The sequence below is a fragment of the Caretta caretta genome, chromosome 6 (genome assembly GCF_965140235.1).
Source record: "Caretta caretta isolate rCarCar2 chromosome 6, rCarCar1.hap1, whole genome shotgun sequence".
NCBI classification, from domain to species: Eukaryota; Metazoa; Chordata; order Testudines; family Cheloniidae; genus Caretta; species Caretta caretta.
In genome coordinates, this window is record NC_134211.1 from 44,331,742 (window position 1) to 44,346,240 (window position 14,499).

Consider the following 14,499-nt stretch of genomic DNA (forward strand, 5'->3'; position numbering starts at 1 on the left):
AAAATAGGTACTATATATTAGCATTTCTCCAGTCATAGTGTATGACCCCCGAGTTTACAGATTCAATAAAAATCCTTGCTATTGGGCTTGCAATTTCATGTGCTGGTTCCTTTAATATTCTTAGATGGAGATTATCCAGCCCCCACCTCCTCTCGCCCCCTCAGTTTAGTCCCATTAAACTGTTTGAGTTTGACTTCCACCTCAGGATGTGATAATTTCTACTTCCATATCTTTATTGCCATTAGCTACCCTGCTACTACCCCCAAGTTCCTCATTACTGTCATTAAAAATTGAAAATTATTTATTTAGGTGTTGGGACGTGCCTCGATTATCTTTCATCTCCACCACATCCTCAGTGTTTAGCAGTCCCACTTCTTTCCTTGTTTTCTTTTATTTATATGGCTATACAACCTTTTACTATTGGTTTTAATTTCCTTTGTAACATCCAACTCTGCTTGGCTTTGGCAGTTCTCACTTTATCACTGCACTTTCTGACCTCCAAGAGGTAGCTGTCTTCGCTGATCCATCCTCTTTTCCATTCCTCATAGACTTTCTGCTTTCTCTTAATCACCTGATTGAGATGCTTGCTCATCCAGTTTGGTCTGCACCCCTTCCCTACAAAGTAATCCTTCAGAGAGGAAGGATGTGATCTGTCATTTGTGAGGCATCAGATGTTATCAGTCCCAAACACATCATAACTAGTTTACACAGCTAGCTGGATTCTGTTTTCCTACAGTAGCTCAGTAAAAGAACAAGCTAAAGGGAGACAAAATATGCAGCTAATCAATGACTAAGACAAGTTTGTTTTTATCAGTATTAATTATTCTGTCTTTGATTGAGAAATGAAATCAAATGGAAGTCCAAGATAGCCAAAAGGACCTAATTTAAATGTAATTGGGTACCTATACAATTTAAAGCCTTACTGTATTTATCTAAATAACATGAATGGACATCAAAACTTTCCGTAAACTTGTACATACAGATATGTTGACACAAATACAGACGACAGCATGTTAATAAACCTGCTGCAGAGATAAATGGTTTCAATTAGCTTCCTCATTAGTTTTAACTAAGATTATTTCCTTAGCCATGAGTCATTTATCTCATTTTGCACTTTTCCTATTTACTGGAGCTGCAGGGAGTGATTTCCAAGTGTTTGAATTCTGGTGAATAAAGTAGTTTTGGGAATCCAGGCTTACCCCATTTATTTATCTTGTAGGTTTCCCTTAGTCTCACAAAAGGTCAGAAAGAACACTCAGAAGTCTTTTAGTGAAAATGCAGGAAGTGTATTCTGAACCTGATCCACAGCTGATTCAAGTGGGAGTGGGAGTATTGTCATTGACTCCAATGGGCTTTGCATCAGACCTTCTCTGAGAAGCAGGGAGTAAAACTCTGATTCAGATTCATACCAAAAAGACTACTGCCGAACTGTAGGTTATGCTGTAGAATGGAGTGAATCAGGTCGTGATTTGGAAATTGACATTTGAAACTAGGCATAATTCTGAGAAACCGGGGGAAAGGTTGTGAAATCTGTATGATTAATGTACTATTACTATGGGAACCACCCACCTAAGAACATGAAAATATTCATGATGAGAACAAAGCCAACCTGCCCAACATGCTGATGTGTTGAAAGGAACTAGGGCCTGGATCCAAAAAAGGACTGAGGTGTTGTGATGCTCAGCACACCAAGGGACTCCTTTCCTGGAGTCAGGCGGCTTAGCCACCTAAACCGTTTCTTGTGAGCATGAATGAGTGTGGCACAGGATAGGAGGAAACTGGGAGGGGCGGGGGTGAGACAGAGAGAGAGAAAGAGAGATGACATGAAGAAATATCTTTTCATATGAAAATCACATTAAAAACTATTTAAAATGTTATAAAATTACAATATATACACAAAAAGATATGAATAAAATAAAGTAATGCATCTTAAGCAAACATTAAACATGGATCACTAAAGTATCACCACCACCAAGTTCACTCAAAATATTGTTAACATACCAAGTCAACTGCAAAACATCCAGGTTACAAGTCAATGTATAAAAGGTGTAAATCAGTCTGCAATCAGGCCACAATCCGGGGGCAGAATAGTGGTAAATATCACATGCCTCTTCCACCATCACTCTGTTCTGGTAAGATTTCAAAATGGCCAGTTTTGCCTGAACCAACAGAAAATAAGCCAGCAGGAAACTGGCCAAATGCAAGCATTGTATCTCACTGCCAGAAGAAACAGGGGCTTGGAGAAAACTAGTCCCAAACCACTGAAAAGCTGCTACAAAAAACCAAAAGCGGGACTCAAATTGGGGAAATATAGGAAAAAATGAACCACATCCAAAACCAAACAGAGGAAGTACTTCACAGACATCTCAGGAGTAATATAGTTCATAAAATGATAGATTGATAGGAAGCAATGCAGGTCCTTCCACGGCAAGTCACCAGAGTGCCTATGAAGGGGAGGTTTGTACAGCGTCTGCCGAGCCCGGGACACAGACTCACCCAAGGTCATATCAGGGAGATCAGAGAGGGTAGCATAATGCCACATCTTGACACATATGCCTCAGAGCTGTTTCTTGGCCATGTCTGCAAAAGGAACATTTACCAAGCCCTTCCAGGACAACCATCTCCTTGCACAAGGATCTAATCCTCAGAAAGGGAGATAATTAGTGAAAGAATCATGGGATATCCCTCCCCCAGGATGACCATTTCCTGCAAAACCTTTCTGCAAATACTCAGCAGCCACTGAGGGCCTTGTATTAACAAAAAAAAAAAAACCCACACACCACACCACCACAACAACAAACCCACAGACTGGATACTGGTATGAACTGCAAGAGACACCACCGACATCCAGCTTGATCAACTAGGAACAATCAGGTGGGACAGCTTGGTCAACTTGGCATGGGTAAAGACAGAAAACAGGTTCCTGGAAAAAGAGAGCTTCAACAGGAAAAAGTGGGTTAAAAAAAGAATGGTTCTTCCAAGAACCGTAAACTGGAAAGCACCTGGTCTGGCCTTGCACTTCACAAAATTTGGCAGGCATTAAAAAGACCATAATAGAATGGAGGCAAATCTAGACTCTCTAATCGATCAGGTACCAGCAATATAGGTGAGAGTCCAGCAAGATGGAGGAAAGACAGAATTTCAGGCCAGTGGGGAATTGGAGTACAGCAACCACTGAACAGACTGTAGGCAAGAGGCTGCCACCCTCCAGACTAAATCAATGAGCCCTGGCCCTCCTCATCTAATGGCAGGAACAACAAAGCAGGGAGTAACCTGTGGTAACTATTCCCCTCTAAAAATGGTTAACATGCCTCTGAATCTGGTCCAAAAGGCTGTGTGGGGGGCACTGTAAGAGGGGGCTTGGTAAGCCTGATAGCGGCGGGAGTCACAACTGGAGTGGGGTTCTCTGGCTCCACAGGAGCTGGTGACTATAGTGTCATGATCACCTGCTGGACCACCTGCTGAAGCTGTTGTTGCTGCTGGTCCAATAGCTCATGGATCAACTGCTGTTGCTAGCTGGCTATTTGCTGAAGTAGTTGTTGCTGCTGGATGATGATTGTGGGTGTTTTGTTCAGCCATCCATTTTAGCAGCTGCCTCATCTCCATTCAGTGAGAGGGGGGTTGGAGGTAGTTTTTGCTTGAGGGTTTTTTGCCCCCAGATTTTCCTACTTTCTCCGCCAGAACTGTGCAGGGGTCTTGCCGGGCTAGGCAATCCTAGTGGCTGGAGTGCTTGACTTGCACCCCTTTGCTTGGTTGAGGCACCTCAGTCTTAAAGGCAGGAAGTGGGTATAGGAACCTGGGCTCTCACACTCCATTGGGTCCCAGCCCAGGGCCCTGTGTGAGTTAACCCCTGAGTAGGAGACCTCGCAGTAGGGAGTCTATGTCCACTGCCCTAGGCTACTTCCTACTGCTGTTCCTTCACTTTGGGACATGGCCCATATAGTCCAAGTTGCTGTGGTCAGCCTTGTCTCTAGTAGTACCTCCTCAGGGACTTAGGCAGCATCCTCTTGCAGTCCCAGTTTCCTCTAAGTGGGGCAGCCGAAAGTTTGGCAGGGCTGGAACTTCACAATGTCTCTGTGCTTTGGTCACCTGGTTATCTCGTAGGCTTCTAAATCTCTTCCACAATCTCCTTTTAGCCAGGGAGATGGTGCTTATTTCCTGGTGGCTGCCTTGGTTGGCAGGCTAGCAACTCTTCCCCTCAGGTAGGGACGCAGCTAGCTCTTTCCTCTTCACCAATCAGCCCTGAACTGAGCCAGGTTCTCTCCTTTTTTCTCCCCTCCAGGCCTGGCATTGGCTGTAGGTATAACTGGGCAGGGCTAGCTGGACCCAAAGCCTCTCTTTTACCCCTTCTATGCCAGCAGATAATTCTTCTGCTTCATCACAGGCATACACGGTAAAATATTAAAAACCAGCAGTGTCAGTACATGTTTCCATCTGGAGCCTGCCTTGCACAACCTCCTTCATAGATAGGATCTGTTCCCTTGCACTCCAGGAAAAATAACAGCTACCCCAGCAATGACATTGGAAAGCTTCTCCTTCTCATTCCTGCAGCCAGCTTCCCTGATTATCAGAGTTTGACTGCATCTCTTGCAAGAGGACAAAATCAACCCATCTTTGTCTGAGAAAAATCAAAGAGTTGTGCTCTTTTATGACCATCCCAGCATCCATTAATATTTAGAGAGCCAAAATTGAGCAGCCCACAGACACTAGAAGGTGAGAGCCAAGAAGCAGAGAGAAATAAGGAAGAGTGGAAGTACTTTGTGGGGGGAATGAATGGGGCCATGGGGAGGCTTATATATCTTGAGAAACCCTCACATGCTTCTGCACTTTACTCAACAACTTTTTGAGATGGAAATGTTTTCTATGATCAACTGAGATCTCTCTCAAGACAAGGGCAGCTGCATGAACAAAGTGCTGTAAATTAGGGGAAAAGTCCTCAAGTTCAACTTCCTGCCTCCCTTAAGTGCTGGTCAAAAAGTCACTAATCTCCTTCACGCTGTACCCACCCTTCCTATATGGCTGACTGCTGGGACATCAGGAACCACTGAGGAGTCAGAGAGATTATCGACATTCCCCTCAGACTCTACTAGCTCAGAACACCACTGAGCTGCCACTGTAACATTCTCATCATTCACGAAGGAAAGAGATTCAGTGAGAGCAGCTGGGATATCTGCTAAGAGGGGTAGGCAGAGTGCAGCCCCAGACAGGGACCTAGCATCATCACTGCAGCATGCAGGATCAGGAACTTGAGGGCTCATCGTACCAGGAGGAGACAGCTCCTCTCTGGGAACTCCAGAGATGGGGCTACCACCCAGTGCAGCACTATCCTTCTCAGGGCACATAGCTTGATCCTCAGCTACTGCCAAAGCTCAGGGGCCAAGGTGTTAGCCCTTTTAGAAATAGTCGCACAAATCTCTCTGTCTGTTCTTCACCCCCTGCCTATTTCTAGAACCTGTCTCTGCTTGCTCTGCAAGGAGGTGCTCCTAGGACTCGCTTCTGTCATGGCACAAATGATGGGGTTATAACAGAGGATTCCTCTGGGAGTGGGAGGTGGCTGCTCCATGGACAATGGCAGACCACATATGGTGAGTGGGGCAGACAGAATCAGCCAGTACAGATGTAGGCTCTGTCTCCTGCTGGTCCCTTGATTTTCCAGCCCCCACCCCACTATCCTGGGGTCCCACTTTCTTACCATGGAACCCAGAGCAGTGCACGGGTAGGACCCCCTCAGATGACCAGGGTCACCACACAGGAAACATTTCCATGTTTTCAGAGGTAGCAAACACTGTATAAGCTACCCCATAGAATCATAGAATCATAGAATATCAGGGTTGGAAAGGACCCCAGAAGGTCATCTAGTCCAACCCCCTGCTCGAAGCAGGACCAATTCCCAGTTAAATCATCCCAGCCAGGGCTTTGTCAAGCCTGACCTTAAAAACCTCTAAGGAAGGGGATTCTACCACCTCCCTAGGTAACGCATTCCAGTGTTTCACCACCCTCATAGTGAAAAAGTTTTTCCTAATATCCAATCTAAATCTCCCCCACTGCAACTTGAGACCATTACTCCTCGTTCTGTCATCTGCTACCATTGAGAACAGTCTAGAGCCATCCTCTTTGGAACCCCCTTTCAGGTAGTTGAAAGCAGCTATCAAATCCCCCCTCATTCTTCTCTTCTGCAGACTAAACAATCCCAGCTCCCTCAGCCTCTCCTCATAAGTCATGTGTTCTAGACCCCTAATCATTTTTGTTGCCCTTCGCTGGACTCTCTCCAATTTATCCACATCCTTCTTGTAGTGTGGGGCCCAAAACTGGACACAGTACTCCAGATGAGGCCTCACCAATGTCGAATAGAGGGGAATGATCACGTCCCTCGATCTGCTCGCTATGCCCCTACTTATACATCCCAAAATGCCATTGGCCTTCTTGGCAACAAGGGCACACTGCTGACTCATATCCAGCTTCTCGTCCACTGTCACCCCTAGGTCCTTTTCCGCAGAACTGCTGCCTAGCCATTCGGCCCCTAGTCTGTAGCGGTGCATTGGATTCTTCCGTCCTAAGTGCAGGACCCTGCACTTATCCTTATTGAACCTCATCAGATTTCTTTTGGCCCAATCCTCCAATTTGTCTAGGTCCTTCTGTATCCTATCCCTCCCCTCCAGCGTATCTACCACTCCTCCCAGTTTAGTATCATCCGCATCTATGTGGTGCTTTAAAACAAGGTGCAAGGGCTGCTTGGGGTAATTTAGAACCACATAAACCTGGCAGCAGAACAACATAACATGCCTCGGAGGCTGCAAGAACCCAGGTAACAGAATCTAAAAGCACAAATTCCATAATGGGAGAGAGCAGACACTAGTGTCTCATTGTGAAAGAAAGGAGGATGTGAAAAAATGGGGGGGACCGTATTTTAGTAGCAGGAGTAAATAAGGGAAACACTGGAACCAAAGACTCCCAAACAATTCACAAACTGATCCTGGGCCAGGAAAATCACTATAGATTTGCTCGTTCAAAAGGCAGATTTATAATAGCCCAGCCAAGAACCTTACCTGTGCTCTGCAACACATCCTCCACAGTACAGGAGACATCAGGCACACCCTGAACCTCATGCTTGCAGTCTCCAAATCCATCAGAAATAGGCCCTATGAAAAAGCTCCCCGCGCCTGCAAAGTAAAGCAGAGGAAGCAACAAAAAACAGCAAGTAACAAAACCAGACACCACCTAACAGAAACACAGCTAATACACACAGCACATACCGAACACAACTTCATTCTCAAAAGCTCCCACAGTTCAGAGAGAAAAAACAAAAAATATTCTGTTGCCTGGTGGTTTTACCACCCACTTAGGAAATAGGAGAGGAGCCAGGTTCCAGTCCTCCACCAGAATATCCCATGGTTCAGTGATTAGAGCACTCTCCTGAATGGTGGGAGACCTCTCAATCTTTTCTCCTCCTCAGGCAGTGAGAGGATTTAACTTCGGTCTACTACATCCCCCCATGAGTGTTTTAACCACTGGGCTAAAAGTTATAAGGTAGGCAAGCAGCACCACCTCCTCCTCCTCCTTCTTCTTCTTCTTGATTTTGAATGGGACCCAATCCATTAAATAAGCTCCTAGCACACCTACAGGCCCTGCATATAAGATAGCAGAGCTCTTCTCCGGACAGCTCCAGCTGAATTTAAGCCCTGGACTGGAGCATTACATACCTAGGCCCCAGTTATTGTCGCTGCTCGTGTGTTTTTAAGTTAAGCATTTGATTAAGTACTTCGCCGGACTGGGGCTCTAACTCATACATTTGCTTTTTTAGAGCTTTTATAACACACATTTTACTTCTGACTGTAATCATGGGTTTTCTTTTTTCTATTTTAATTTTTCCATTGCCTTTAAATAAAGTATCCTTAGAGGTAAGAGTTGCTACCAAATTTTGCTCTTATTTACCTCATAGTGTATATCTGAAATAACTGTACTGAAATCAAAGCAGTCAGTCCAAATTTACAGGAGTGTAACTGACAGGAGAGAGTTTGTCCCATTGTTTAAAAACACACCATAAATACAATTAAAGAGTGAGATTACTTACCTAGTTCCCCTTCCCCTGCTCCTTCCTCCCCCTCCCCACCAAAAAACCCTCTCTCCATTTTATTGTATTTTGAGGATATATATATTTGGGTCAGTTTTCCCATACATGTTTATTTTCCATGAGCCTATTTCTCCTTTATTTTTTGTGTTAGCTGAACCCTGTTAAAATGATATACAATCACTGCAGCTGAAGAGCAAGCTTCAACATTTTTCTGGAGAAAAAAAAACAGATCAGATTAGGCTGACTTTGTACTAAATCTGCCTGTGCAAACACCCTGGAATGCCAGCCCATTTAATGGCTTGTAAAGCAAAGAAATTGATTTGTGATAGTCACATTGAATCAAAGCCTTGCCAAGACCTATAGGTTCCAGCTGCTGATTGGGAGGCATCACTAATAGACATGGTTCTAGGCTAAGTGCCAACAATGAAGTGGCAAAAAATTAACTAGCAATGCTGTATAATTGTGAACTGGAGCCTGAAACGTTGATGGGCTATAATTAAAAGTAAATATCTATTACTTCTTCCAAAAGCAATGGAAAACATGTGAAAATATTGGGACTAATTCTTCCCTCACTTACAAAGGTTTTAGGCTTTGATCCAGGACCACTGATGCCAATGGGAGTTATTCCATGGACTTCAGCAGGAAGAAGCATTAGTGGCATTACTACTAATTAAGACCCTGATTCAGGAAAGCATCCTTATTCAGAAAAGCACAGGGCCTGAGGTTGCAACTTCAAATTACATTATTTTATTATTATTAGTTATTGCATTATTATTATTATTATTATTATTATTTCAGGTTTATCTTGATCTTATATTTCAGTTTTGTGGGCACAAATGACAATATTTAAACATCATCAGTACTTGACTGCACAGAAGTTAGGTGGATAGACATCATTTCAACTAGTCAGTGATGCCAGAGGCAGAGTTGTTGGCACAAAATTGCTGACCAGGCAGAGTAGACTCCTTCAAAAGTGTGGTCTTAGATATTAATTTTCTGAATTTGTATTATTTATTTTACAGGCCATGGAAATAATGGGGTAAATTCAGATAATTATAAAATCCACCTTCCTATGCTATGTTGTATGTACCAGTCTAGTACATTTCATGATTCTACCCAGACTGTTGTTCAAGAATTATTTATAATTCAATAATTTATCTCCATGTCATTGATTATTAGAGCCTCTAAAGGTAACAGGTTTTATTATGAACTGCCCTATCTTTATTGGTATTTTTTTAACATTACATAGAACATAAGAATGGCCATACTGGGCCAGACCAAAGGTCCAGCTAGCCCAGTATCCTCTCTTCCAACAGTGGCCAATGCCAGATGCCCCAGAGGGAATGAACAGAACAGGTCATCATCAAGTGATCGATCCCTGTCGTCCATTCCCAGCTTCTGGCAAACAGAGGTTAGGGACACAATCCCTGCCCATCATGACTAATAGCCATTGATAGATCTGTCCTCTATGAATTTATCTCATTCTTTAAACTTCTGAATTTTGTCCCTTTTTTATTACTTTCTTCTTGTAGTTTTTATTTACCAAGCAAAATATAGAATGCTTTACCAGAATGTACCATACAACACCATGACTGAGTAAACTAGGTTTTTAAATCAAGTAATAACTCATTCTTATGATTAAGATGTAAGGAGAGCTGCTGGTGGAACAATTCCATGTATTATCCCATCAAAGTCTTTGGTAAAGAATTATTTCAGGATAGGATAATGTTCCTGGGAGCCGAAGAGTATAAAGGTAAACTATGCCCAAATAAATGTGTTAGTCTCTAAGGTGCCACAAGGACTCCTCATTGTTTTTTTTTCTGACACAGACTAACATAGCTACCATCTGAAATCTAAGTTCTCTATGGGTAGTCAAAGGATTATGAACTTCTGATTTACTAAATTCCTTGATTCTTCAAGGGGCTAAGCGCTCTGGCCTAATCTAGCCAAGTATGTATCCTCATGCGTAGTTTTAAACTCATTGGTAGACCTATTGATTTTAATGGGACTAATTATGGCCTTGATCCTTTTCTATTAAAGTCAATGGGAGTTTTGCCATTGAACTGCTGCTGGAACTATTGAAACAATTTTCTCTCTTGTGTAATGCTTTCATTACATTTCTACATATACATTACATGTCTATATATATAAAAAAATATTTTCTGGGTCCCTCACAGTTAAGAATAGTATGCATAAGTTATAAAAAAGCTGCTTCTCTGTTCTTCTTCCATGGCTTTCTTGATACAAGTCTGATATAAATGTATCATATTTCATTTCTTTCAATCAATATAACTAGGCTTTTTTTATGAAAATAATTAAAAATTACAAGAATTTTCAAAAATTTCAGCCATTATTTTTGCACTTTTTATTTCTATGTCAATTTCAAACTACACACTGGGCCTGTTCAGTTGATTTGCTCATTTTATCAGAGTATAAGTCTGGTGTATCTCCATTGACTTCAGTGGAGTTACGCCAGCATAAAACTGGAATACTCCAGTGGTGATCAGATTCATGTTGTATAAACAATTAGCATTCAAATAGTCATATGCACCCCAAATTCAAAGCAAGAAAATGTTTCAAAACAAAACAACTACTGAAGTACAAATTATAGTGGTCATGTTCTGGTCTCACGTACATCATTGTAAATCCAGAGTAAACCCACTGAGTTAAATGGAGCTATGCCAGATTCATGCTATTGTAACTGGCAGCAGAATCTGCCCCCAGCAGTGGTTATTTAACAAGAAATCTAATAAAATATGTTGCAAAGATTTCTAGCCTAATTTCATCAGGATTGCTTTAAAATTCAATCCCAGAAATAGTTTTACTACCTTCTAAAAGTATTCCACAATCCCACCATTGCCTTTGAAGAATATTTTTGACCAATTCATTTTTTTAAATAATCTTAAAATAGCTTTAGATCTTTCAAACCACTATTAGATTCCATAAATGAACATGTGGTCTTCATGTGTATTGATAATTTTAAAAACTACTTATATATTTCTTCTGGAATTCTGATGCAATTTTTCAAAAATATGTAATCATAAATACTGTAGTCATTATCTCTCAGAAATATATAATATGAGTGCTCAAAATATTAATTGGTATGTTAAAAATATTAGTTGCAAAGCATTTTTGTCTGTTACCACCAAAAAGCCATTTTTTATCACTTGTGAAGGGGATAAATGTCCTGTATATTAATAGCCCAATAAATCCACAAATGATTCTACAACATGCTCTTACAGTAGGGCTCATTTGTAGTGATTCAGTGAACTCTAATATAGTGTATCTCCATTTATAATAAAGTGGAATGAATGCCTGGAATTGTTTCAATTCATTGTAATGTGCAAATTGCAATTCTTGTTATAGGACTCGTTTCTGCAATGTTCTGCGCACTCTGGCCCTGTGCAAAACTTAAAGCCTGGGGGCAGTTCTATTGATTCTGTATTTTTATTTATAAGTTTCAAGATAAGCACATTCTTTGCCAGATCAGGGCCAGAAAACTCAGAATCCTGCCGGACTGAGCCATTGGAATGTGTCTGTGGGGAAAGGATAGCTTCACAATAGGAGGGTTTCATAGTATAATTTTGCTGTATGGGATAGTTCCTTACTAAGGCTCAGATCCTACAAACATTTATTCACTTGCTTTATTTTATGCACAGGAACACTCCCACTGAAATCTAAGGCTTTGCTCCCATGTGGAAAGTAAAGCACATGAGTAAGTGTTTGCACAACTGGTTCATAAGGGGCAGATTGCATCCCTTCTCACTTTTGTTGAGTAGTATTTTATTCCTCAAGTATTCCCATTCATTTCAGTGGAAATGCTTGTGGCAGAATCCACTACTTAGTGTCAGTAAGAGTCACAGAAAGCGGTCCTGTTATATGCTATGCATTTTCTATTCTTCAGCACAGAAGATTTGTATCCAAGGGTTATTTTTCAGTTATGGAACAGCCTTACAACGTGGATACAGAGTATATTTGCTTCCTTTTGTGCATTTTCCAGGGTTTCTTTGTTTGCTTCTTTTACAGCATTGGTTTCCATGGATCATTGTTAGTTACATTCAATACAGACCAAAATATCACAGTTATTTTCTTAAATGAAGTCTTGGCAATAAAAAGTAGAGAGAAGATACAAAACACAACAATCTTTAACTGTGTTGTTTCTTCAAGACCAGGCTCTGAATGCACCAGCATTTTTTTTTATTTTAATGAGACTTTATTGCTAATCAGAGTAAAGGATTCATAACACTGGCTATGGCTAAGACAGTGCCACTCATCTTTACCTCATATAACTGCTAATGTACCTCGGTCTTTTCCTGCAGCAGCCCTCCTGCATGCAAGTTCTTTTCAGGAGAGTTGCAGCAATGATGAATGGAATTAATGATGAAACTCACTATTAAGACTGACACCACGAAATGCATTCATTTCTTTTAGACTTTGGTCAACAGTCTGTTAAGACTTGGGATCTAATTATTCCTTTCTATTTTATGTAATTATGCATTTCTATGTAAATTATTCCTTTGCATACTAAGCATGCCTTTGCATGTAATCATGCCTTTGTTTCATTGGTAGTTAATCTGAGTAATAATTAGAAAAGTTATTGGTTCAGTTCCAACCTAATTTTTTTTTTAATTTTATGAGTCTGAAAGAAAAGATAAAATTCTTAGTAATCGTTAGGGGCAAATTCTGCCACTCTTACGCATGTTGATTGTGATGGGGCTACTCGCAGTCTAAGAGGCTGCTTGACATTAGTAAAGTGAATGTGGCTCTTAAGAAATGTTTGTAACTCCAAACTATCTACAGTACCCCAGGATTGTTATAATGCCACTCAGCTGGTTTAAACAGGTGGGAGACTTTATTCCATCTCTAAGGTGTCAGATAGCTTCAGAATGAAATGGGGCAAGTAAACAGGGTCATCCCTTCTTTCTCCATTGGCCAGCCAGAAAGAGCAAGAGGAGCCAACCATCTTCTTTCTCCCCACACTCTTTCAAACACTTTCCTGGGGGGTTTTGAGTCTCTTGCCCCATTTTAGCTGAACCCACCCTCCCTTTCTATAGTGTAGAAACTGTTCTCAGGTTGCTGTGGCTCTGACTGATCACCTGTTTAGCAGTCAGGAAGAAATTTTTCCCAACAGGGCCAATTTTTTCACCTTCTTCATAGCATCATAGAGACAGTTAGGTTAAGTAGGAATAGGATTTAAAATGTTAATGTTAGGAATTGTATGAATGTTTAGTTTCTCACAACTTGCAGCTGGTGTCCAGTGCAGATAAAATGCCAAAAGGTCCAGGGCCAGCAATAAGAGAACTGGGATTTTGGTGACAAACCTTGGGCCTATGCGAAAAAAGGGACTTTTTTGAAGTCTTTGCAGACTGAGGTCCCTAGTCAGTATTTTCACCACCTTCATGGTGGGGAGTGGGGGAGAAAGAAGTGAGAATTCAGCAGAGTAAGCTGAATCTTTGGATTAGGCAGCAGAGAGTCTACCCTGAGTTGTGGGCTAACAGAAGTCATGTAAACTGTTCACCTCCTGATATGAGGAAATGGGCTAGATACTACCCCTCTCCAGTGTCAAGTTTAATAAAGTCTCAGCCTGTGATTTAAAGTCCATCCCTGTGTCCATTCTCATTCACTTGCATGTTCCGATTCAATATCATGGGTCTCACTAATCCTTTCTCACTAATCATTTCTCACTTTAAAGTTGCCTCATCAGGGGTCAAGTCCAACTCCCATTCAAGTCAATGGAAAGAATTTTATTCATTTCAGTGGAGGAAGACCCAAAGTATACATCTTTCCAGTTCCATTATGTAACTGATGAGTGTTGGCTCTGATTAGTTATTAACCTCAGTTTGTATAGCTACATCATTATGTTGCTTCTTAACCTTGTAACCACATCTTTTCTGGATTGGTGGGCACTTTGTCCAACTGTGTTTTATCCTGATGGCTGTTACTCCACTTTATTTATTTTCATACAGATGAAGTCAAAAGAAAGATTCTGTCCGGGGGGCGAAGGGGGAAGGGGCGGGGTTCCAGATAAATCAACAGGCATAATGTATGAGGACAAGTTTTCAGCTATTTTGGGGGGAGCTAATTTGCTTATAAATAACACCAGTTTGAGGGAAATATTACTGCATAATAAAAAAACACTTTTTGCTTTACTCCTTCATGTGTAAGAATCGATTGATTATTTATATGGATTCCGAAGAGTTTGAGAATGGTAGTTGGGGATCATAACCATTAACAGAATATTTGGAATGGCCTGGTGTAGATAGTCAAATTAAGTACAATTGAACCTCAGAGTTATGAACACCTCAGGAATGGAGGTTGTTTGTTTTAATATAGCTTTGAAACTCTACTATGCAGAAGGAAAATGCTGCTTTTAACCATCTTAATTTAAAAGAAACAAGCACAGAAACAGTTTCTTTACCTTGTCAAAT

The 14,499-nt window shown here is 41.3% G+C and overlaps 1 long non-coding RNA gene across 1 annotated transcript in view; it reads right to left on the bottom strand.

The window, feature by feature from the left end:
- Nucleotides 1–14,499, bottom strand: part of LOC125638222 (uncharacterized) — a 256,447-nt gene that overhangs the window by 44,512 nt on the left and 197,436 nt on the right. The window contains exon 3 of the long non-coding RNA XR_012668729.1: nucleotides 7,047–7,160. This is a non-coding gene — a long non-coding RNA (uncharacterized LOC125638222). The remainder of the gene's footprint in view (nucleotides 1–7,046; nucleotides 7,161–14,499) is intronic.